At 39.2% G+C, this 24,095-nt stretch overlaps 1 long non-coding RNA gene across 4 annotated transcripts in view; it reads left to right on the top strand.

The window, feature by feature from the left end:
• LOC118313839 overlaps nt 1–24,095 on the top strand; it is a 127,064-nt gene that overhangs the window by 36,350 nt on the left and 66,619 nt on the right. For 3 of the 4 annotated variants that reach the window (XR_007030167.1, XR_007030169.1, XR_007030166.1), the window contains exon 2: nt 9,782–9,952. The exons of the other annotated variant lie outside the window; for it this stretch is intronic. This is a non-coding gene — a long non-coding RNA (uncharacterized LOC118313839). The remainder of the gene's footprint in view (nt 1–9,781; nt 9,953–24,095) is intronic. 4 annotated transcript variants of the gene reach the window in all.

Below are 24,095 nucleotides of genomic sequence, written 5' to 3'. Positions count from 1 at the left end.
GGCTGTATTTAAAGATGGCGACATGACAGGCCCCCAAAGTGAAGCCTAAACACCTTAATGCACCCCTTGTGGCTGGCTGCAGTATAGGTCAGTAAGAGGAGACGTATTGTCCATTGTACATACGTTTTTTCTTAAATTTTGTGGACACAACAAAAAGGGCATTTTCAACTCCATCACTCCAGGTGATTTTTAAGAAACTATCATGAATGGTACGAGGATAATCCAAAATACATTGGTGACAAATAGTTCCCCTCCGCTTTTATTTTGTTTCTAGACTTCAACTCATGAGCACACCCCAGAAACACTAAAGCAACAAATAATTTGTAGGAATAAAAATAATTAAAGAAAAATGTTGTTTCCATGCTCCACTGAAACCAATATGTATCTGTAATCAGGAGGAGAAGAAAGTCAAGTCAGCCTAATTACAGGCCGTGTAATGAACCACCTGCTGTGAAACTGTCGCTGAATGTTTATGAATCACACACACACACACACACACACACACACACGCACACCCACACACATGCACACCCACACACATGCGTCTCTCTATAGTTGTGAGGACACTCAATGGCATAATGCATTCCTTAGCCCCTAACCTTAACCATCACAACTAAATTCCTAACCCTAAACTTAATTCTAACCCTAAAACCAAGCCTTAACCGTCAAACAGCCTTTTCCTCATAACGTCAAAATGTCATCACAACGATGGTTTTGATGCAGATCAACCCATCCTTTTGATTCACACGCACTAACACACACCTTACTGTACACAAATGCGCAAACACATTCAAATGCCCACTGATCCCACTTCACACAAATCACCCTTAAATAAACTAAAGTGTTTAATAATGAAAGAGCAAATATCCATCCATGCCGTCCGTGACCACACACACACACACACACACACACACACACACACACACACACACACACACACACACACACACACACACACACACACACACACACACACACACACACACACACACACACACACACACACACAGAGCCATAGCTACCCATCTAACCTTTTATCTCCAGATGATGAATGGAGGGTGTGACGGATTCTGCCTTAGACAACGCTGCCAATTTTCTCCTTCTGTGGCTTTCAAATTCTAACAGATATTTTTCTGAACTTTCAATTCATCATCTTGGACACTGTCCACTCAACTGGCAGAGCTGAGCACAAAGGCCAGATCCATTTTCACACATGCATGGACATACACACGGTTACATGCACACATACATACACAGGCTGATACAGGCAGTTGTATAAAGACACATTAGGCTTCCTAAATTTCCCTGTCACACCTTAGATGGAAAGACTGATTCCTTTGAAGTAATTGGGTTCTTTACAGGTGTCTGACAGTGGAGAAATATTTCAGGACTGGTACATTTCATGAAAAAGTGATTGCAAAAAACAGAAGCTGCTGGTGAGCATAAAGTATTATTCTAATGTATGACGGTTATAGGAATCATTATTGTCAAATCAGCTAAAGGTAAAGGCACATTTCCCCACACAGTTGGTTTTGAAATCGGATTTTAGCTACAATAAAAAAAACTGTTCTCATCAGGTTGTAAATCTTTAATCTCACATTTTAATGTTATTTTTTTAATAACATGTTAGAAACTTGCTAGTGCAGGCACAGGTATGGCAGCCTTGTGTTTATGTCCTTGCCTACATCCATATCAATTTCACCAGCTGAGCTTCAGAGTCAACAGTCTCATTGAAGTGTGTGTGTGTGTGTGTGTGTGTGTGTGTGTGTGTGTGTGTGTGTGTGTGTGTGTGTGTGTGTGTGTGTGTGTGTGTGTGTGTGTGTGTGTGTGTGTGTGTGTGTGTGTGTGTGTGTGTGTGTGTGTGTGTGTGTGTGTGTGTGTGTGTGTGGAAGAAGCCGTGAAACAGTCACGTAAACACAGCTCTGTTTTCAAGGCTCTCAAATCTCCTGTGAGGAATTTTCCATGACTCTTTGCCAAAGCTTCACAGTTCTTTGGGATAAAGACTGACCATCAGGTGCTGTAGCAATAAGAGATTATACACAAAATGTATTTTTGCCTCCTTCCTGACTTTAGGTGTATTCAGTCAATTGAAACATGCTGTAAACAAGTATAATCATGTGTAGCTGGTTCTGAATTTACGAGGTTAAGTCGTAACTTGTCATGGTAAAGGAAGTTTGTGTTTTTGGTTCAACTTGGGTGATCAAAATAATTGTGAAGATCGTATAGGAGGTCCAGAGTGAGTAATTCTCTAAAATATTCCTGTTCGTTATGGTTTCTGTGTCACTTGTGAAAATAATAGTTTTTGTTTTGTGCCTTTGAAGCTTTAATGGTAATTATTAATTTAAAAAAAAAAAAAAATCAGGCGATTTGCCAAACTGGTTGTGGATTTGCCTGTTTGGTATTTGACTTTTCTAGGGTCATCATGGCAAATTTTAAGTATATGTCACGCACTTCCAGATGTTTTTACATTAAATGAAGGCCACTGTAGGTTGGAAAGAGAGGGGTGAGGGAAGGGGTATCCAGTTGGTTGCAATCTGCAAGCTCACTTCTAGATTCAACTTAATCCTACACACAGGTGCTTTAAGCAGAGACAAGGCAATATGTCATCTTTCTCTTCTAGCATGCATACCTTTGTGGGATTATGAAAAACATATCCCTTTATAATTGTGTTAGTATGTTTTTTTTAACAAATTAATTAGGCAACCAAATTAAGTAAGTGGGTCAACTGAGACAACTAAAGATCAAGGAGAGTAAGAGAATCAGAAAGAGAACAGCAGAGAGGAGCCAAAATGATCGGAAGAGGTGATAGGAGAGCAGCAGATGTGAAGCAGTCAGGTAAATGGCCTTCAGTCAATCGACACATGGCGAGATAAAGAGCACTTGGTTTTCTCAGGCTGCATCACATTACCTCAGCTCAAGCTATTAGCTGCTCTGCTGATTAATGCTCTAACCTGTGAATTAAAGCCAAGAGCACTGCGTCAGTACCACAGCAAAAATGAAATTGCTGTTCAGGTTGTTGAAAGGGTGTGAGGGAGACGCGGGCTGATTTAAGTGAGACTGCCACATAGAGTAGATGTTATGAACTGGCACAAGGGATACACATGGTAGGGAGTCTCAAAACTTGACAAAATTCTGGAATTTGCTCAAATTCTTAAAATTGGAAATGGAACAATCACTGCACTAACTAAATATTTTCCTTTCAGTCTGTTAATGGTGAATACACAATTCAACAGAGAGCAATCGGGGCAATCTAGTTTGCCCATGCATGCATTTATCATTGCTTTTTGAATAAGGCAAGAGTTGTGTATATTTCTAGGAAGTTGGCAGTCATACAACCTGTTTTATAATTAGCTGTCAAGTTCAGAAGCTAAGTTTTATTTCAATAATTGTCATCGCTTCTCAGATGGCAAGCTGATTAGAGATTTTTCTCTTCATTTTCATTCCACTGGGGGACATATATATCTTTTGTTTAACATTGCTGAGACACATGAAAGCCATAAGCTGTAAATACAATGCTAAAGGGAAATGCACTCCACAAAGAGATAAACACAAACCAGGTTCACCAACTGCCTCTGCCTCCTCTCTCAGGCGACAGGATCTGTATTAATGTGGTTTGATTGGATGGTGCCCACGCTGCCACCTGAAAAGTGTGATCTTCTCAACTTCTACCGCACGCATTGTGAGCAAAGCCAAGCAACATGACCACAGTGCAGTTGGGCAATGCATGATGTCACACCATTCAAAGAGAATGAGCAGTGTTTCTGTCGAAGCCTCTACCGCATACATGTGAGTGAACGACAGGAGTCATGTCTGTCGATTACAGTAGTGATTCAAGTGAGTAATCAAGTGACTAAATGTGCCTCTTCTGCTCATTTCTTCAGCTTGCTGTGGTGGCTACACACACACACACACAAACACAAACACAAGCACACACACACACCATGTCAAGCTGAATAAAGTGCAATGACAGCTGGGTGAAATTGCACCTATAAATCATTTGTCAGACTGGTCTAAATTCTATCTGCCAGCCCTACATGCAGTCAAATATGTCCCCATAGACACACACACACACACACACACACACACACACACACACACACACACACACACTGCTGGATGGATCAGTCTGTGATATTGGGCCTACTTCAGTGACAAATTCACACTCATAAACACATAAACTCTGAGCTCTATTTTCAAGCAGCTACAAAGCTGCACTAAAGTTTTGTTTTTTTTCCCAGGGAGCAGTGTGTCATCCCCCCTGTTCAGCATTTTGGCACCTTGTCATGCAGTGTGTACAGTGCAGTTTTACTGTTGTCCTCTGCAAAATCCAAGGACCCCCTCATGTTTTGCTTGTGTGAATACACTTCTATCACACTACTTCTTTGTATTAGACAACAGCAGCCTATGCGCAGAGTCCAATTTCTACCATATTTCACCATAATTTTTCACCTGCAACAAGGACTTGATGGCATGATACTAGACTTCTACTGACACATTCTTCAAATACTGTTATATTCTGATAATAGCAGTAATGCTTGAGTGATGTTTGCCAGACTGTAGCAGAAATAAGAGTATAAACTTTTGTGCCCCAGCACATAAACATTGGACTATAATTTGGTATTCCACATAGTCTCCCAGTTTATGGAGACACTGACATCCTCAGGATACATGAGATAATAGTTCACTTTCTTCCACCAATGTAATTAAAACTTTTCTCTCCTTTTTATAATCCCAGAGGGCGACTTCCTCTGCCCAGTTCTGTCTGTGAAACCTGAAGGCTGACATTTTTAATTGTGATAGAGGCTGACCTGTGAAACAAAAAAAATAATAATCTGACTCACACAGTACAGTGTTCAATTAGAACTTTTATATCCAGAAATTGGATTACAATCATATCATATTTCAGGACATGTCCACAATCTAATCCATGTTGACATTCCACACCCCTCTCTCTCTCTCTCTCTCTCTCTCTCTCACACAGCATGATGATGCAAACTTCCTTGATAATCAATCATAATCTCAAAATCAATCTGGACACAAATCAATCATAAAACAATAATCGTGAAAAATATGCAAAAACATAGCTACACATTTGTCGGTAATTGCACGTATGACGAAGCCCCTTGTGTTATTGTCTCACTTCCCCTTTCACAAACATATTCTCCTTTAAAAGTGCAGGAAATTGGACTGTGTCGTATGTCTTTCTGGTGACATTTGTCACAGAGAAAAGCGGCACGATCAGGCTCGGCTGCTTTGGCTGGGGGCCCTGCCATCCATCATGGAGACTGGGTGGTAAATGGCTTATGTAATTCTGTTTCAGATGAATGACCATGGCAGGCAGTGTCACCACTAACATTATTGTGATCTATACAGTAGGGATGAGAGGAGGAGGAAGTGAGGGAGAGAGATCAGACTCAGACCATGAGACTCTTGCATATTGAAAGTAGATACATGACACTCTGATTAAGGTCAAAAAGATCTGTCAGTGTTTTTAGGGGCGGCAACTAATGATTCCCTTTTCAATAGATCTTGTAGTTTATGAATTGTTCTGAACAAATAAAATCCGTTCTGTAGTTTTTGCATACTCAACCAACCAACCAAAAATCCGACAACAAACAAACACACGGGTGAAAACCATAACCTCCTTTGTAATGAAAAATTAAAAACATCAGCAAAGGTGTCCAATTTCCTCAAACTTTACAAAACTTTGGTCACATTCTATTAAAAGCAGTATGTAGTACTTTTTGGGTAAATATTGTATTTGTAGAGCATAGAAAGTGGCCCAGCATGTGTGTCTCTGCACACCCCCCCATCACTTACGTATTCAAGCTTTTTAGATATTGGCCCTTGATCGTTTTGTGCAGCAACAACATTTTTTGGGGGAATAAATGTCTATGTCAAAAGATTTTTGCATAAGTTCTGACTCCTTCACTAAATTTTTACTCTGCTAGTAACCGACTTTTCAGTTTTTTTTCATCCCTGTCCCTCAAAAGACATTAGAATTCTTATATTTGGTGCAGCACAGTCTACTCTTTGTTTAATTTTTACAGATGTGAAGAAAAATTAACCCATTCAGACCTAATTCACTGTTCTTGCATAGACCCTAGTTAATTTAGTCAAAACAAGTGCATGTACTGTACTTACTTTCATGTAAGTATCACAGCATTCTATCTCCCTGTTCATTTTGGACTAACGTTTTTTCTTCATGTAAGACTGGCAGCTTGTTTATGAGAGGACAGAAAAGACAGATGTGACAGAAGAAGAAAATGGTTTGACCTTTCTGTTCCCTTTCTTTTTAAGTGTGTTATCAAGAAAATGTCAGCGTTTACAGCTCTGAGATGGAGCAAGAGAGACTCAAAGGAATGATTGACACAATTGCTCTGCTGATTATCCCTTGTTTCGAATAATTGTTGTCATTTCTATGACCATGCAGTATTCTTTACTCTTCAAAAGAGTTTTGTGTCAGGCCGAGGTTTTGTCCCTTTCTATTCTATAGTACTTTAACACAGTTGACCTCAAGACTGGGAGACGACTAATGTGGGAATAAGCACAGAGGGGGCTACTTTTCATATTTTTCGTATTTTAACTTGCTAAATGTAGGAAACGAATAATGGGAATGGACTCAGTGGTGTGCACTTCTTCTTTGAAAAGCATTACTGTAATGTTTGACAAGACCATGAATATAGAATTTGAATAAATAAATAAATTTACTTTTATTTAAGTGCCATTTCCTGGTCCATCCCTCATTGGATGATAAGACACCTTTCCATCATACATTCACACATCAGTTTCTTGTGTGAAAAATGACTTGTGTGTAATAATTGGATATTATTATAATTGGTGGGTATAAATGGCCGTCGAGCTGTACCTCTTTTAGAGGTTACTGTCATTATTGCTGAGAATGAGGAAAAGGGCTGTTGAGGTTAAATGACCTCTCAGCTCTTCCTGTCATTAACCCTGCCAAATCAATTTCACTCTCCCCTGCTCCCAAAAAGGCTGAGAGTAACAACCATGACCTCTACTTTCACAAAGGTGGTTACATAGGTGACTGAACTACATCCTAAGTAATGTGTGTGTTTGAGCGTGGTCATTCCGTCTAGCTACGAGGATCATCATTTTGACGAAGTTTGCTGATGTTCTTGTGTTCATGATGAGAAGGTAAGATGTCGGGTTTTTGTACATACAGCAGTATTGTGGGTCTATAAATGAAATTTATTATTATTAATATTAATGCACATACAGAGTATATCTTCCATTTACAGTAAGATACTGACAATTGACAGTCAGATTTTTTCTTTGCTCTGACTCCATCGATTGAGTAGAGAAACATTGTGTCTCTTGCAAAATGTCACAACCCACATTTTCCAGATGGTGCTGATGCAGATCAGCAAGCTCGGCTTTTGAGCTCCCCAGCCAGATCCTTGAGATTCTGTCTAAGATGTACAGACTGAGAGCCCATGCGGGATTTAGACGGCACTGAAAACCAGGGCTTGTGTGTGAAAAGCTCGTATGAACTGAAGGACTCGCTCAGAATTACTGGTGAGGTCACATCACCATTTTAACCTGAGACACTTTGAAGTGGCATGCAACTTAAAGCAGAAAAACATTTTATATGAATGTTCCGAAGGTTCACTAAACAGAGGTTGATTTGCAAATATTAAACCCAACTCACAAACGAATGCATCTTGTTTTTGTAACAAAATGCTAGCTTTTCATGCAGCGGGTGCCGGTCGAATCATTCCGGTCGGCGGCTCTTGTTTAGCCATGCTCACATGTAGCTTACAACGTCAACACGATGTGCATGTTCTCTACATCCATAACGTTAAGCCGTAAGGAACCTTGCGGATGTCAGAGGGACGTACGTTACGTGCTTTATTCGCTTGCAGCAGTCCGCTATACAGTCTTAGTTGTAAAATTCTGATTATTAATTTTTCTGCGTCGAGACATAGTCATTCAAAAGAGAATCACAATGCATTTAAGAATCAATTATTTCTCCCTCCCCTATAAGACACAGTAAGGTGTGTTTTGTATTTGGAAAACTATATGCATTAGTTTGTTAGGGAATCGTCGGGCATGTGTAAGTGTTGTCAGGAAAATCAGGATTGATTTCGCAAAGTGATGACAAACTATGCATTGTCAGTATCTGTTTTGTTCATACAGAAACAGTAACTCATCCTCTGTGATCCCATCACACTGATCAGTCCCCATCCCTGCTGCGAACCCTGCCCAAAGTCATTTCCAAAGTGGCTCATGTATTATAACGTTGACTTAGAAGATTTGAAGAGAAATCAATAACTTCCTACATTACTTTTTGACATTTTCCTGCGTGGACAAAACCTCCCATCATGAGGCTGCTTTGCTTCAAAGAGTTTGTGTTGTTCAACAGCGTGAAAACAAAGGAAGATATTTGCCTAGAAGTTAGTCTATAGCCTGTGTTTCTCTGTATATCCTGTTAATTTTTGTTTTTACTCATAGCTACTGCTTCTGCTTTTTGTATTATCTGCTGTTGTTTTTTTCTCTCTCAAACTTTTTTTCCACCTTCCTTCCTCTGGCTTGGTTTTGTGGTAACAGATGGAGTCATGGTGGCATCATTCAGGTAAAGATGACTCGGACTGACAGGCCCTCTGAAAGCATACTGCTCACACACACTCTGTTCTTCATTTATTTTGAGGGATGCTTAATTTGTCTGCATTAAAAGCCTACGCAGGTTGTGAGGAAAAAAGGAGAATGAAATCGTATTATTTATGACATTTTGAAAAGCTCAAAGGCAGTGCCGTGGATCAAGGGTTTCTTCTGAAACTGACATAACGAATTTAGCCTTGAGCTCCTGTGCTAATGAAACTATCTTGCTACCATCAAGATAAAGAGCCTGCTAGTCAATGTTAAGGTCCCAGTACAATTGCAAAACGGATGGAATATGAAGGGCTTTGTGTATCAGGTGCTTTATTTCTTTTATTCATCTATGTTTAAAATTTAAGATTAATGCATGGACTTTAAATGATTCAGCAGACTGAGTAGGAAACGTGTGGTACAGAGTGTATATAACCCTCCAAAGACAACTGGGGTACAGTCAGACTTGTATTGATATGATAGAAGTGAAAGTTTATATTGGAGAATGCCCTCTCCGACACTGACAGGAAGCAAAATGCTAAGACCTTTGCATACTTGCTGCTGCACTACAGTAGTAGACCTGCATAGTGAGTGGTAGAACCCCATAGGACTTTGTGTAGTTTTCCTCCAAGAACACAATATCAGAGCATTCTTGTATTTCAGGAAAACACTCATGAACGTCGCCATACATTGAAGCATACCGTAGGCAAGTGATCTTCTCGTGACCAGATGAAATTGCTCGATGGCCTTCAACAGCCAATTTTAAAGAGTAAAGTAAAAACATCAATAATTTACTTGCAACATTTTTCTGCCATTGACAAGAAAATTGCTTCATGCCATAAATGCTACTTTAAAAATTGAATTTTAAGAATAATGGACTAACAACAAAACTTTTCCCAGCCTCATTATTTAAACATCTGGTGTTTCCCCAAAGGTACTTATATATCACCTCAGGACAAAAAAGAACAATACATGACGTGGATAAGTGATATTTATTGAAGGGATGTTGTATTGGATTGTTTATGTCAACACCCTGTACATTATGTACCCTTATTTGGATTTGATGCCTTACATTGCTTCCACAACATTTCATGTTGAATTTTGTTAAAGCTGATTTCCTTTGGTCATCATTTTCACACCTGCATCATCTCTCTGTTTTGCTGTGATGAAGTATGGAGGATGGCAGCTCTCGCCCCCTACTGCTGCCCCATCTGGCCTCGCAGTGTAACTCTCCGCCACGTTCGCTACAGATACTGCGACCCAATCACCTCTGCCCAGGGTTCTCATAACAGCCATGGCAACCAATTTGTCAGCTGGCCAACCAGCCTGGCGGTGTGGTCCGGTGAGTACTTCTGCATATGCTGACTTCATTGTTCTTGGTCACCAACACTATTTAAACCTTCCTCAAAGGTAACCATAGTTTCTTTATCAGAAAATGACTCTTTATTCTACATATAAAATAAAGAAGAAGAAATGAAGTGGTGTATCAAGGGGTTCCCAAATGCACCTATCTAACAGTATGGAGTCTCTCGACAAATCCTACATTTTACGCAGGGACTGACATGAACAGGGTCTTCCAGCTCAGCGCTGAGCACCTGTGTCGGTATTCCACTTGAATGAAGTGAGCTGTTAATCTGACAGCCTTTTCTCTGTTGAGTCAGATTACTGTGCTGTCATCAGAGTTTCATGAGGAGAGGCCATCTGCTCAGACAGATCTTACAAGATGGCTGTGGGATGATACTGAACACTACGGGGGGAGCGCACAGTCAGGATCCTGTAAAAACCGTGGATCTGAAAAGATTTAAAATCCATGGTTTTCTAACCCATGAAAATCAAGTTGCTTTTATAAACTGATTTTATTTTAATTTTACTTGACAATATGTTATTGCTAATGATTCCTAAGAAAGTCACCTTTTCATAGTTAAAATACATACTGAACACATCTAAAAACATTCAATCTTTTTTGCTGTAAAATCAGCTTCTGACAATGATTGATTGTGATGTTCTTGATTTAAAAGTTAACAGGATATATTTCGCTTTGAGGAATTAAATAAACCAGCTGCTTAGATCTTACAGGAAGATGCAAATACTGATGACTTTTGTGTAGTAAAGATAGTTCACCATATGCTAACAGAATATGAAAACCCCATGCTTGGCAAATACAGTAGGGGAGAATTGCTGTGAGATAATAATGAGGAGAGGGACTGGAAAAGGAGAGCAGGCAATGGAAGTTGGAGCGACGGGAAAAGAGAAAATGCTGACAGCACCTGATAGAAAGACAAATTGAATGAATGTAGGCAGAGGAGGGAAGATGAAAGCATTAGGATAACTATGGAGAGAGAATAGAAGAAGGGACAAAGGGGGAGAGTGAGATGCAAAGTGACAGTCAGAATGAAAGAGGGTTCAGGGAAACAAGGGACTGCAGACTAAAATTAAAGCGGATGGTCCAAAAAACTGAACTGCTGCTGTGAGCAACAGCAAGCTTCAGAGAATTAGAGTCGGTGTGTAAATTGGAGACAGAAGGCTAAGCTCACCTGAAATACAATAAAAAAAGGATGGAGATTTTAATGAGGGAAAGTAGGAAGAAAGGATTTGTATTGTCATTATTTGACTGTGATGACTCATGGGTCATTCAATTACATGATTAGCTAACCAACACACACACACACACACACACACACACACACACACACATGCTAACAGTGTGTTTCTAATGATAGTGTGGTGGTCAGCCATTAGGCTTCCCAGTGACAGACTAATAGAACTTCCCATTAAAGCCAGCCTCTGTCTCACAATGGCAAACTTCCTTTAATTGCTCAAAGATTTCCTCTAAAAATGGCGCCTGTCAGAGTCCCTAATGACTGTGACTGGAACATTCTAGGGATGCATTAAAGAGGAATAGTTTCCCTCCACTTAGGGCAAGTGAAATGCTCGGATAGGGACAATACATTTCTCCAACCACGTTAATGTGTCACAGTTATTCATGTACACACTTTGGTTTAGTAAGCGGCACACACAAACACATCCAGCAAGATGGATGTGTTTTATCTTATTTGTCTATTTATCGGTCTTGTATCTCTATGCACTTGTCAACTCCTCCAATATCTACTTTTTCCAACCATGAATACACAGTCAACATTCACTTGTGCAGTTTTGTCGTCATTTAATCCTTTGTTAATAACTTAATTGTGCATATCAGGTTGAGTAAAACAGATTAATTTGCATAAATATGCAGCTTTGCACTATACGTTACGGTAGATGTTAACTGATTCAAGTGCAAAGCATTTTAATTCCTTTAAATACATGTAATCCTATTGGCACGGGATGTCTGTAGCAATTATTTGAACTATAACTAGAACAACTGCTGCAGTGGTGCAGTGAGCTCAGTGGGACAAATTACTTTTCTTTTTTCTTTTTTTATCCCAGGAGAAAGTTATGATTAAAGTCCCCCTATATTCCCACTGTATTGTATCATAATGCATACGATCTTACAGATGAGAATAATACAGTAGCACCAATAAAAGTGAAGTGTATTTTCAAGTTGTAGTTTAGAGAAGTCATCTCTATATTTGGAAAATAAGCCCTATAACCCCTTTTGTAGCCAGTACAGGTGAATAAAGAGAATTCCAGCATTTTTATCTACTGAATGTGATACTGGCCATTTTCACGAGTAGGCAGGGATATTATTTATTAACCTTGATGTTAAATCTTGCAGGGGTAGGATGAGCTCACATATCATACCTACCCAGCCCTTTGAGGAATTAAATAAACATGACTTCCTAATATAATGCAGCTGTAATGTTGTTAGTTTGATACCTGAATGTTGAGGCAGTGTTCATATAGCAACCAGCTGGGTTGGGTTATGCAGTGGCATCATTGGAATTGAGAACTACCTGCTTGTTCGCCTTTTCCTTTTCTACATCGTCACATGGAGGGATTACACTCAGCCATGGACACAGGTGCTCTGGCTGGAGTCCCACCTCTTTACCTCATTATGTCCCTTTCTGCTTTGTTCTGTTGTCAGTGTGGGTTTTCAGTGCAGTCCGCGCACCTTGCCTTGATGTGGTACACACATTATTCTTCTTTTCTCGCTCTCAGAAGCCCTTTTCACATATTTGGTTCGCTTCCTTTTCAGTCAAACACATACCAAGCTAGGATCAGCTAAGGCAGGATAGGGTATTTTATTTATTTATTCTATGTAGAAGAGTAGCTAATGCTTACCATTTACCTTTCATCCGATTTTTCGATCATAACTTGGCGACCTGGGCAGGACTGAAGCTTTGGATTTCTCCACACGCTGAAGCGATGTGCATGTGGCGCTAGCAAGAGCAAGACTAGGTATTTAAAGATTTAAAGAGTGTCTTCTTTTATTACCTTTACAAAACCAACAAGCGCATGCACAATACTGGATTAAATGATGTGTATGCCTGCTCTCACGTAAGCTGCAAACATTAGCATGCCAGGGAAACGTGTATACTACCGCAGTCGTAAACTAGCACAGCCTTTTTTTTTCCTGCTCTCTCAATATAGGCTAAGGTCGTCGGCACAGTACTGCTTTTTATTGCATTTGGGGATTCTGAAGCTCCAGCTAACCCTGCCGAACTCTACTCGATCACATTATACGTTGAACAAACTCATCAGATACCCTTGAAATTCTTTAATTATTCTTCAAGCATGTTCTTCTGTCGTAAGCATCCAAACAGGGTTTTGTTAGATGTGTGTGGTAAAGCTAAGTGTTTTATTGTAAACCCAAATATGTGCAACCCTTGATGGGAAATATAATCGGGACTATCAACAGTAGCTAATGGGGGCATTACTAGGTCAAGTCTTGTCTTAATTTTCTTTTTTCTCTTTTGGAGTTACATACTAAAAAACACAGTATAGTTGAACATTTCATTTTGAACTACTTCTGTCCTTGAGCAAAGCTTACAATGAAGACCAATATAAAGGTCATAGTGTGACTGTAGTTTGATGAGAATTAATGGGTACGTTTTTGAAGGAAATCTGGTTTTATCCGGATTTGTATTTGTTATTTTATCGAAACCAACCACTGCAAACTATGAAATTCATATATATGTATATATATATTTACATACAATTTCAGAATTAATTATGTATACCTCTGCATTTTCAAATCAAACTTGGGTTATGAAGAGACTTCAAACCCCAATACCACAATTCACTGAACACAGGGTGTTGGTAGGAGATGTTAAAGTTATTCTCTCCATTATGTTGGCACAGAATTTTAATCGACCTTCGCTGTCTGCCTCATTCTAAAGAAACGATTCAACTAAAATCCATCTTCGCCCCCACACGATCTTCATTCATGACACACCAGTAGGTGTACGCACCGGTGAACAGATTACACATTGTGTTGCGTCTCTCGTCTATTTGTCTCCTAGACAGAAAAATATGGGGGAAGAGAGAGGTCGAGACAGGGAGAGGGAGACAGAGGTCTGGGACACCTTCTGCCAGTATATTGTGACTGCCAAGACCTTCCCCTTGTGGGAGCTCCCATGAGGCATGAGGCTTGGCACCACCTCTGACTCCACGCTGATGACAAAATGAAAACAGTGTTTATTCTGTTCTTCTTGCTCATGTGCATGTTCGTCCTGTTTACCTTCTTATATTTTTCGTAGTGTATGTGCAGACCCTACTTAAATACTGAGCGTAAACATTGAGTTTGTTTTTTGTGTAGTGTGAAAAAAACAACATGCTAATGCTCTGAGGGGCAATATTTCTAATGCACCAACAACACTTTAGTTTTCTGGTACTCTTTGATAGCTGATGTTGAGTATGCATCTTTACTACAAAGAGCACTAAGCTTTTCTTGGTTGTTTGACTGATGTTCAATTCTAATGTCTTTTTTTATAATACCCGTAAATATAATTTGTACTTTGACCTGAGTAGTGTATGCAGATATTCTTTTCACACTGCAGACTGTATGTAGACTGATTGGCACCTTCATAACCGGTCTCTAACCGAAGCTCATTTTACTTTACAGAAAAAGTAGGCTACACTATAAATCTGCTCAACATTCCCAAGATCATTCGCAAGTTGTTGCACCTGACCTCTGTAAGCTTTGAGCTCCACTGGGACTGATGTTGGCTTATTTTTATTTGCATATTGTTCTTGCCTCAGCCTCCAACTTTGTCCTCAGGTGCTGTGGCGTCTGCCCTCCCTACTCCTGTAGACCTTGAGTCAAAAGAAACCATTTTCCCGAGCCCCATCTCAGTTTAGCTAACTCAGTTTAGGCTCATAGGTTGTTTTTTTTCCAGTTCCTGTCACAGTAAATATCAATATAATTGGCTTAATCTGCCACGGAGTCTGAGGTTATATTGCTATGTTTTTATTTATTTTTGCTTTACGTCTATTTCCACAAGTCATTTTAAACAGTTACATTTAAAATAGAGTTTGTTCTACGTTTCTACTCCATTCTGTTCAGCAGAGTTGTTATTTGAGCCAAATGAAATTATGGAAAAACACATGCACTGAAACACATTGTCAATTCACCTCTATATTTATGTGATGCGAAACGAATTTGGGCAGCATCAGGGAGAGATAGTTTTTATAGACGTGTTTATGGCTCATTGACATCCTGTCACAGTGTTTATGACTCAGTGTGCCCGTCACACCACTAAACAGCCTGACTCCCTCAAGGGCATCAGTACCAATCAATATAGACAGAACCCGACTTTAATAATCCAGTAAGACATATTCTCTGAGGCTTATTGCTGGGCCGCAACTCACTCCACTGCACAAGAGACAAGCTCTCAATTTTATTTTCATAATGGTGACAATACATGGGTGGAGCTAAATCTCCATGTACCGGATCATTTAGTCTCCGTTACAGCCAACAGTCACTGAAGCACCAGTTATTTCAGTAACATCCAGAATGTGAAACACTGGACATATTAGAGATGATTGGAGTCTTTTGCACAGTCATAAGGTATGGACATTTTGCTTGCAATAATATACATATTCATATCCCTTATCAGGGCTCCAGACACAATTAGACAATACTAGATATACACTAATCTCATGCGTGGCCTCTTTGGAATCTAATTGACGGAAATGGTAACGACTGAGAACTTTAATTCCTGCGTAGACGCGAAGACACAGCAATGAGTGACCTCCACAGTTGACTAATCACTCCTGGACTCTGTGTAGGCCAATGTTTGTGAGAGTGCGGACTCAGTGCGGACTCTGTCCCTTGTTTAAAAAAAATAAAGTCTTGCACCGTCTCAAAAAATGGTCACAAAATCATACCTGGCCAAGTTTTCCATTGTCTAACTGTCATTATGTCATTGTGTTGATTACTGCTACTGTTGATATCCACGTTCCCCTTTTCAACGATGGGGCAGTGATTTTTGTTGCTGGTGGCATGCAATGGTAATACACAGTGAAATGGCATTGTGACAACTGTGATCTAGCTTTGATTCCAGTAACTGCTCACGCAGCAGGGCGAAAATGGGCCTTAGTTTAGCCTTGTCATACAACAAGAAGCACTTAGTGGAAATGCCTATGAATAAAAATGCCATAGGAGGAGGCAGGCTGCTCCAAGACACACTTTTGACAAGCTGGCAGTCTGCCATTTTGATTATCTAAATTCACTGCTAAAGACCAATGAAATATGAGGAAAACTGTCAAGACATGCGGCGCTGGCAACTACAGGTGATGTAACTGTTGTGTATTTGTCCAGTGATGACTTCTCTCCTTTTCATGTCATTATGACCATATCTAAACCTTTTCACCAAAGTCTGTTAAGTTGTGAATTTTGAGCTCTACATACCAGACTGAGGAAACCTGTGCAGTGTTGCTTGTTGTTGTTTTTTTCCCTCATTCTGACCTGTCAATGTTTAACAGGTATTTGATAGTGACATTATCTCTAGGACTGTAGAGGTCGTCTCATGTAAACTGTTCAATAGATAATCTCTCCGTCACTAACTCATTGTACCCATTTTTTTTTTCAAACTGGAAAAAAACAAGAGGGGCCAAGACAATTCTGCTTATTTATCAGGCACTATATATGAAGGTGTCCTACATTGCTCACCCAGTAAAGATGTGAACACAGATCATCTGTGTGGTTAAGCAGTGTGTATGTGTGTTATGTACCTGCGTGCCTCAAGATATCAATGCACTGACAATGCACCTGACAACACCTCATTTCTAGAACAATTGCCCATGGTCACTTGATGCAAGTGCATCTGATATTCAAACAATGTGGGTGCGAGACAGGAAAATGACAACTATGTCAGCTTAAAACTAGCAAGAATCACTTGCGTCACACTTGCTCATGATTTTTTTAAATCTCAAATTCAATGTGCTGTGTTAAAGACATTGTATGTGATGAAGTGGCTCAATTTCAGGGCTCCAGACAACTTTCCCTGGTGCGTCTCACTAAAAAATTCATGAGCTCCATACCAAATTTAGAAGAGTGGCTTGATTTGATTTCTGTTGCTCAACATATTCAAATCATGTCTATTCTACTTTTACTATTCGTCAATGCTTTAGCAATAGACACTTGATATAAATAGCAATGTGTTGTTTGTGTACATAAAAAAATGCATAAAGCGGAGTGCTTAACAAAGTTCCCTCTGTCTAATGCTCACTGCTGCACATTAAACAACCGTATGTCTCACAGATGGTTGACTCAGCGGTTCCTCGGAAAAGTCTTCGTTGCCTGTGGCCTCATTTCGCCTCTCCTGGGTCATTTTCCCTTTTTCTTCTTTTGTGAGTGGGCAGACGTCAAGTCTTTTTCTCATGTGAGGGACACTCAGGGGCAGTGGGTGATGAGGAGGAAAAAGTATTATTTACTTTTTGCCTAGCACAATGGCTGTCATGCTGTTCATATTAGTATTAGTGTCAAATTCCATTAATTATCCCATAGCAGGGGGAAATGGCCTGATGTGTTGTTAAAGGAGGCGAGCTGCTCACTGTCGGAGGTTGGAACATCAGAGGGAGTTGGACGAGTCTTGTCTGTGGCCCCATGCAGGAAATGATGAGGATCATTGGACTCGTAGAAGGGAGTTGCCATCAGTCCACTTTGGCCTTGTGTGTATCTTGAGGTGTATCAGCATTTTGCTGTCACAACTCGAGTGGGCGTGTCCCCACATTGCAGTGTTGAAAAGATGAGAATCTGAGGCAATGTCCTGACCATGGCAAACTGCCAGTCTTGTGGCCCCTGGAGTCATCTTGATCTTAGCTGTCACCTGGCTGCATACTGTCATACAGTTTAGAGTACCAAGTTATCTTTTTACATCCCTTTTCACCCTATTGGTCCGAAGGGATGTCTGGATTATATAAAGATGACCTGCTGTGTTGTGGGTTGTTCTTTTCATAATTTTTATCTTCAGGTATTTCCTCTTCCTCAAGTTTAATTTTCTCTTGTTCTTCTTGAAAATCTTCACAAAATGAGGTCAACACCTTTTGATCATTGAGTCGTACACTCATGGAATCGAAACATTGAAAAAATTGAGGTACCAATGTGAATACTAATTTTATAGGAAATAAGTGTATTTGATATTTCAATATTATTCAAATGTTTCAGTAGGTGTATGGTGAACATTTCTACAAATGGCACATACTAAAAAGATGACGATGCAAAACCAAATCTCTCAATATGAATACTGATATGATACATGTCAAAAGATGACCACAAAAAAGAGATGCTGTTGATTAAAAATTTTAACTGGAATTTGACAAAATGGAAAATTAAAAGGGCTGAGTAGAGTGCAGACCTCCACCAAGGAGTTGTATTGATGATTTGCGTTCAGTCTACTTTAGTGCACTACTGTAGTGTGCAGGTGAACAATCCAGGGTTTGAGCTTCATCACCATGAAGTGCTGGACTTAGTTATCATTGTGTTAATTATTTCCATGCTCTGCGAGATTGTGATGTTTGTGTTTTCATTATTATACAGTATGTGTTTTTGACAATGTTTCAGTACATTTATACTGACCATGATACATTTGTTTTTTCTCTTGTATGACATTTTGTGAATGAACGATTCCCACTACTGAAGTGGAACAGGCAGCATTATATGAAAATTTCAAGGCATTGGATCAAATTTCATGACTGTATACCCCCCTCATGAACAGGTGGTTTTCATTGGTGTGAAACAAGTGATTTTTAAAAAGTGTGTGCAGTGAAAGAGGGTTTGGTAAACCTTACTGAACACTAACATGAACAAACAACAGGAACTTGAAAATGTTCTTGTGTGAGGCCCAGTGCACGAGATTACTTAGAAAAATTTTGGCCTAAGTAAAGAAATCAACATTTTTGCACGTTATAAATCATGACAGTCATTGATGTCGATAATGAGACTTCTATTAAAAATTCTAATAAAATATTAGTAAAAAAAAGTATAAATAAAAAGATTTACATGCTAAGGGATGTCCAGGACTCTTTTAGGAGCCCAACGAGCGGAGCCATTTGTTTGGAATTTTATTTGATGTCTCATAAAACCAAACAGTTTCCAATAATTATGTTTCCGGGACGCCCATATTATTCAGGTTTCCATCAAGGACAAATTGCTTGGATGGTGAATGTCAGATTATGTTTACATGGGAACACATCTTTATATTCTGTACCTTCACTCCCCCCCCCCCCCCCATTTCCTTCCTCTCTCCTCTCCTTCAGATATCAGTCAAACTTCAGCCCGGAAGGGCTGGACCATGACTGGGTAGGGAGGGGAAGGTAATTGAATTTCTCTCCAAGAGTGACTCACATCTACACAGACAATTCAGACATGGCCAGGCGCAACGTAATAGACAGGGTGGGCATCGCATCAGCTTAGTACCACAATTAACAACAGGGGGAAACAGATGCTTGAAGTCTGGAGAGGAAACCGAAGGTGAAATTTGTGACTGCACTCTCTTAAATTTTACAGTCCATGAATTCAAGGTGCTAAGACTGATACGTCATTAGAACTGCTACTCCTCAAGTGAGAGGGAATTAGAAGGGGCTGTCCTTTCTGTTCAGATCAAGTAGTTTTGGAAGAGAGAATGTTCTCCAACCACCACAAATAGTACAGGCAAGGTGCACCATAAGGTTCCTGATCGTAAGGAATAGAATACAAGGTATATGAATAATGCAGTTACCACTGATCAATTATATAATTTATCTCAAAAGACCTGCTGAAAAAAATCGGGTTAATCAATTAAATAAAGATATTCACAAAAATAAATCTTATGTCATAATAGCATGGAGGGAGCTAAAAATGCTTTGGTCTGTTTGGGATATTCTTGTAAACACAGTATTTGCATAGTTTTTCATTACCAGGAAAAAGCATAACAGCTTTTAGCATAATAAGAGTTGTTTTGAAAAAAGCTTTTAATAAAAACTATTAATTCTTTATGAGGCGGGTGTAATATAACCAGTGCAGTGAAAGGCAAAATGGTTAAACTGTATATCCCGTATATCACACTTCCACTATAGTTTAATTGACTGAGAATGTAATTATATATATTTATATATGTGTGTATATATATGTATATATATAAACATATATATATGTATTGTTGCTGTTAAGGTGATGTATGTAGCCATATTGTTTCTCTCTGCTTAAAGAAAAATGTAACTCGGCGTGATAAGTGCTTCGGTATGGCTAAATCTGAATATAACAGGTCAGCTAATATGTTCATCCTATAAGTGCTGGAGCAATATTGTATCTTCTCAGACCATCAATTTTTTATTGATTGAGGTTTTTTAAAGCATTTTTGAAGCAGATTAATCATGTTGTTCGATAACCATATAGACGTAGGGTGTTATTGCGCTTAAATAAATGCTCACCATGTCATTTATGGATGAACTGGAGCAGGATTTAATGTGCCGTATATTGTATTGATTGTGTGCAAGGGGAGGGCAAAAAAAGGGGTTATCAACATTGATTGGTACCAGCATTGATCAAAAAGTGGAAGATCGGTATACTGTAGGAAAAACTGTTTTGCTTTTTATTTACAATCGACTGGAAAGGAGAAATTTGTGTTTTAATGTGATCAGAGTTATGTGAATTAATTTCACTCATCTGGACATGCACTTTTGTGTGATGTCGTGAATTCAAGCTGTAGTTTAAAGTAGAGACAACTCTTTTTGCTTCATTTGTCAGTATGCAAATTGTTGTTGGTAGTGTGTTAAGACACAAGCTTTAAAAATTTAGAAGTGAGCATTAAATATATCAACCACAACCATCTCAAAACAAGTGTGAGCTATTCAGTGGCTAAAAGAACAGTTACACTCCTCCCCAGGTGTGAATGTGCACAATCTTATAATTTTGTTTCATGCAGAGTATAAAAAATTAAATTAGTCAACTATCCCTACATAAAGGCTTGAAAACAATCTGGTAAACTTGGCAGGTCTGCCTCGGCAGATCAACATAATCCGTGAGGTAATGAGGTTGCGTCTTTCTCTGCCTTCTTTAAAAATTCGCATCATCTAGACTATTGATTTCAACAGCTGCCGCTTTACTTATTCTGTATGTAGCCAAGATTAGGAAATGTGAAGTAAACTGCTTACAAGGGACTCATTTTTTATTTATTCAAGGATTCTGTTCACGGCTACAACAGAGGATGAATTGACTTGTCGAGTGAATGTTTTAAATTTTTCTTTATCAGGAGCAGTGTGATCCCCTGTGCGCTGATTATGGGCCTTGCAAATGACGACTGGGGTATTATACACATGCAGAGATGAACGGAGGGCGGGGCAGAGAAAAGGAGTCCGGCATAAATTACATGCAGATGACATTCAAGGAGACTGTTTGTAAATGTTTCACGTTACCAAGATGCTGACACAAACAAAATGTGATCTGGCAGAGGCATTGTTTTTGTTTTTGAAGGTAACCAGGTTCCCAATTGTTTACTGTGGCCCAGGTGTACACAAACATATTGTTACATAAACATGATTTTTTGTCTGAAAATTAAGTAGCAGAGACCAGACTTGGCAGCCCATCACAGTGAACATCCTGGTTTAATTTGACCAGAGTTGTGTGTGTGTGCATGTGTGTATGAAGGCACCATATTTAGGGGCAGGGAACAGAAGACAGTTAGTGAATGCAATGCGGCTCTGCAGCTGACACTGTTTTAACACAATTTGTGTGCGCAATCGAAATACTTTCATGATTAATGACTAATATTTAGCTTTTAGACACATGTATGATTCATGTATGATATTCTCATGAAGTAAACTTGTTCTTAAATTGCTAAAATATGTATTGTAAAGAAATAAGACACTCGGTTCTCCTATATTGCAGCTGCTTTTCTAATATATCAAAAGACAGTAAACTTAGTAAACCACCTTTATAAGTCTTTGGACCTAAAGGTCTATCCCATAATGTGTTATAATGGTGCCCCTGTGTTATCAAGAAATGGCATATATTTCTCCAAAGCTGTGCAGAGTTAAGGAAATATATTGCTGTGGGGTATTGTGGTTGTCTCAGCGGTGCGGGGCCCATTTATCATGATACTGTGACACCTGGGGGAAGATACTCCCTGGGAGATTCCAACACACTGGCTGATGCCAGATAGACACACACACACACACACCGTGTGCATACCCATGCACAAAACCATGGACACATGGTGTGTATGCATGAATGTGGCAACAAAGACATGGAATAACATTTCATACCCAGCAGGTATGTGCAACAACATGCATACTGTATCACACACTTGATAACAAATGCTGGCACAGATGAGCACACAAGCTCACAAAGAAGTACTCACACAATGGCACAGGTAAAATACTAATTTGTGAAGTAGTTTAGTTTTCCACACATGCTGGATGACACACATAATATGCATATACTGTACATGTATATGTAGACACAAACCTCATATAGCAGGAGTAACCAGAGTTGCACAATGAGACAGGGGAGGCTGAGGGAAACCCAAAGGGTTTGAGAGAGACTCTGAGATATGAGCTTGTTCCATCTCAGTCCACCAGCCCAGTAACTGATGAGACATCCTGAGTGGAACAATAAGAAAGAGGGGAAAGAAGAGAGAGTAAGAAAAGAATAGAATGAGTAAAGAAAAGAAAAGCAGAAAAGGGGGGAGAAAAATAAGTAATTGATAGTCTCTAATGTTCATGTTTGTGGCAACATAAGAAAATAACATTGTAGGCACTTACCGTCAGCATATAAGAAAATCAATATACTGTCTCTCTTTTGAGTCTAATCAATAGCATTCTGCGTGCCCATTATTAGAGGAAATGATCGCTAATTAGCTTTCCAGGGTTTTTGAAATGTCAGCACAATCTCAAATGTGGCCATCAAACATTAGAAATATCATTATGGTATACTTGACACTAATTGCTGTTTGAGAACTTTGATTAACCAACTTTTAAAAAGAGAAAACCACTGAGTCAGTTGTTGTGACGGAAAAAAAAAATCTCTGTGCACATGGTGGTCGATGGTAGAAGAAAAAACATTAGGAAGAGGCTTTTCTATATAACTACAAATTAGGAATTATCAAGAGAAGGTGTACACACAAAGATACAGTACATGCATAGTTGCTAACGGTCATTGATTAAAGTCAACTGTGTTTGGAAGATAATTGTTAATTTCATAGCTCAGTGGTGATGTGCCCATTCTGAAGCACACTTGGGAAAACAGAAACTTTTGAGCAAAGGCAGAGAAAGTTTTCCTGTAGACGAAAATGTCCCACATCCAGGTTTAAAGGTCAAATCAATAATTTCTATCAGCAGTTCGGAATCGCTGTTTGTCAATAAATAAATATATAATTGAACACAAATAAAAACCTTTTATTTGTGTCAGTCAGACGTAATCTCTCCTGAGATTACGTCTGACTGACTTAAATTTTTTTAATAAAAAAAAAAAAAATCAGCTGGAGACGACGGAGTGGCTTTAGCAGCATACCGAGACAATATTCCCATCAAAATGATAATTTTCACTTCAAAATGTTGCCTCTGAGGAAGGCAAAGTTGAGCCAACAAACGGTTTGTCTGGTTATACGTGATAAGACAGGCCTGTGATTGGGTAATGAGAAAGTTTTCACCCTCGCCCACGTAATATTGAATTGATTGGATTGTGTCTTTTGGGTTTAAAATTCAGATTTGACTCTGCTAATCCTCACATATGACTGTGTTAAAAGATATTGTTCAGTCAAATAGTAATCTGTACTCGAGTCTCCACCTCACTCTGCTCTCTGTCAGGATCTCTGCTAGTATTCATGGTCAAGGAAGTAAAGGTGCACAACAGTGGATCAATATAGAACCATATGAGGCTCTAAAGGAGGGTAAAAAAAGCAGTTTTGTATCAAACCACCACTTAACCACATAAACTCCTAGTAGCGTTACTGTAAAACAACAACTCTCTCAGGTCTATAGGAACCTGTGAACGACCATATCTACACTGAACAAAATTATAAACGCAACACTTCTGTTTTTGCCCCCATTTTTCATGAGTTGAAATCAAAGATCTTAGACTTTTTCTATGTAGACAAAAGGCTTATTTCTCTCAAATATTGTTC

Source organism: Scophthalmus maximus, chromosome 19 (genome assembly GCF_022379125.1).
Source record: "Scophthalmus maximus strain ysfricsl-2021 chromosome 19, ASM2237912v1, whole genome shotgun sequence".
Taxonomy (NCBI): domain Eukaryota; kingdom Metazoa; phylum Chordata; class Actinopteri; order Pleuronectiformes; family Scophthalmidae; genus Scophthalmus; species Scophthalmus maximus.
The sequence above is the reverse complement of the archived record's forward strand: the minus strand, read 5'-3'. Positions and strand labels throughout refer to the sequence as shown.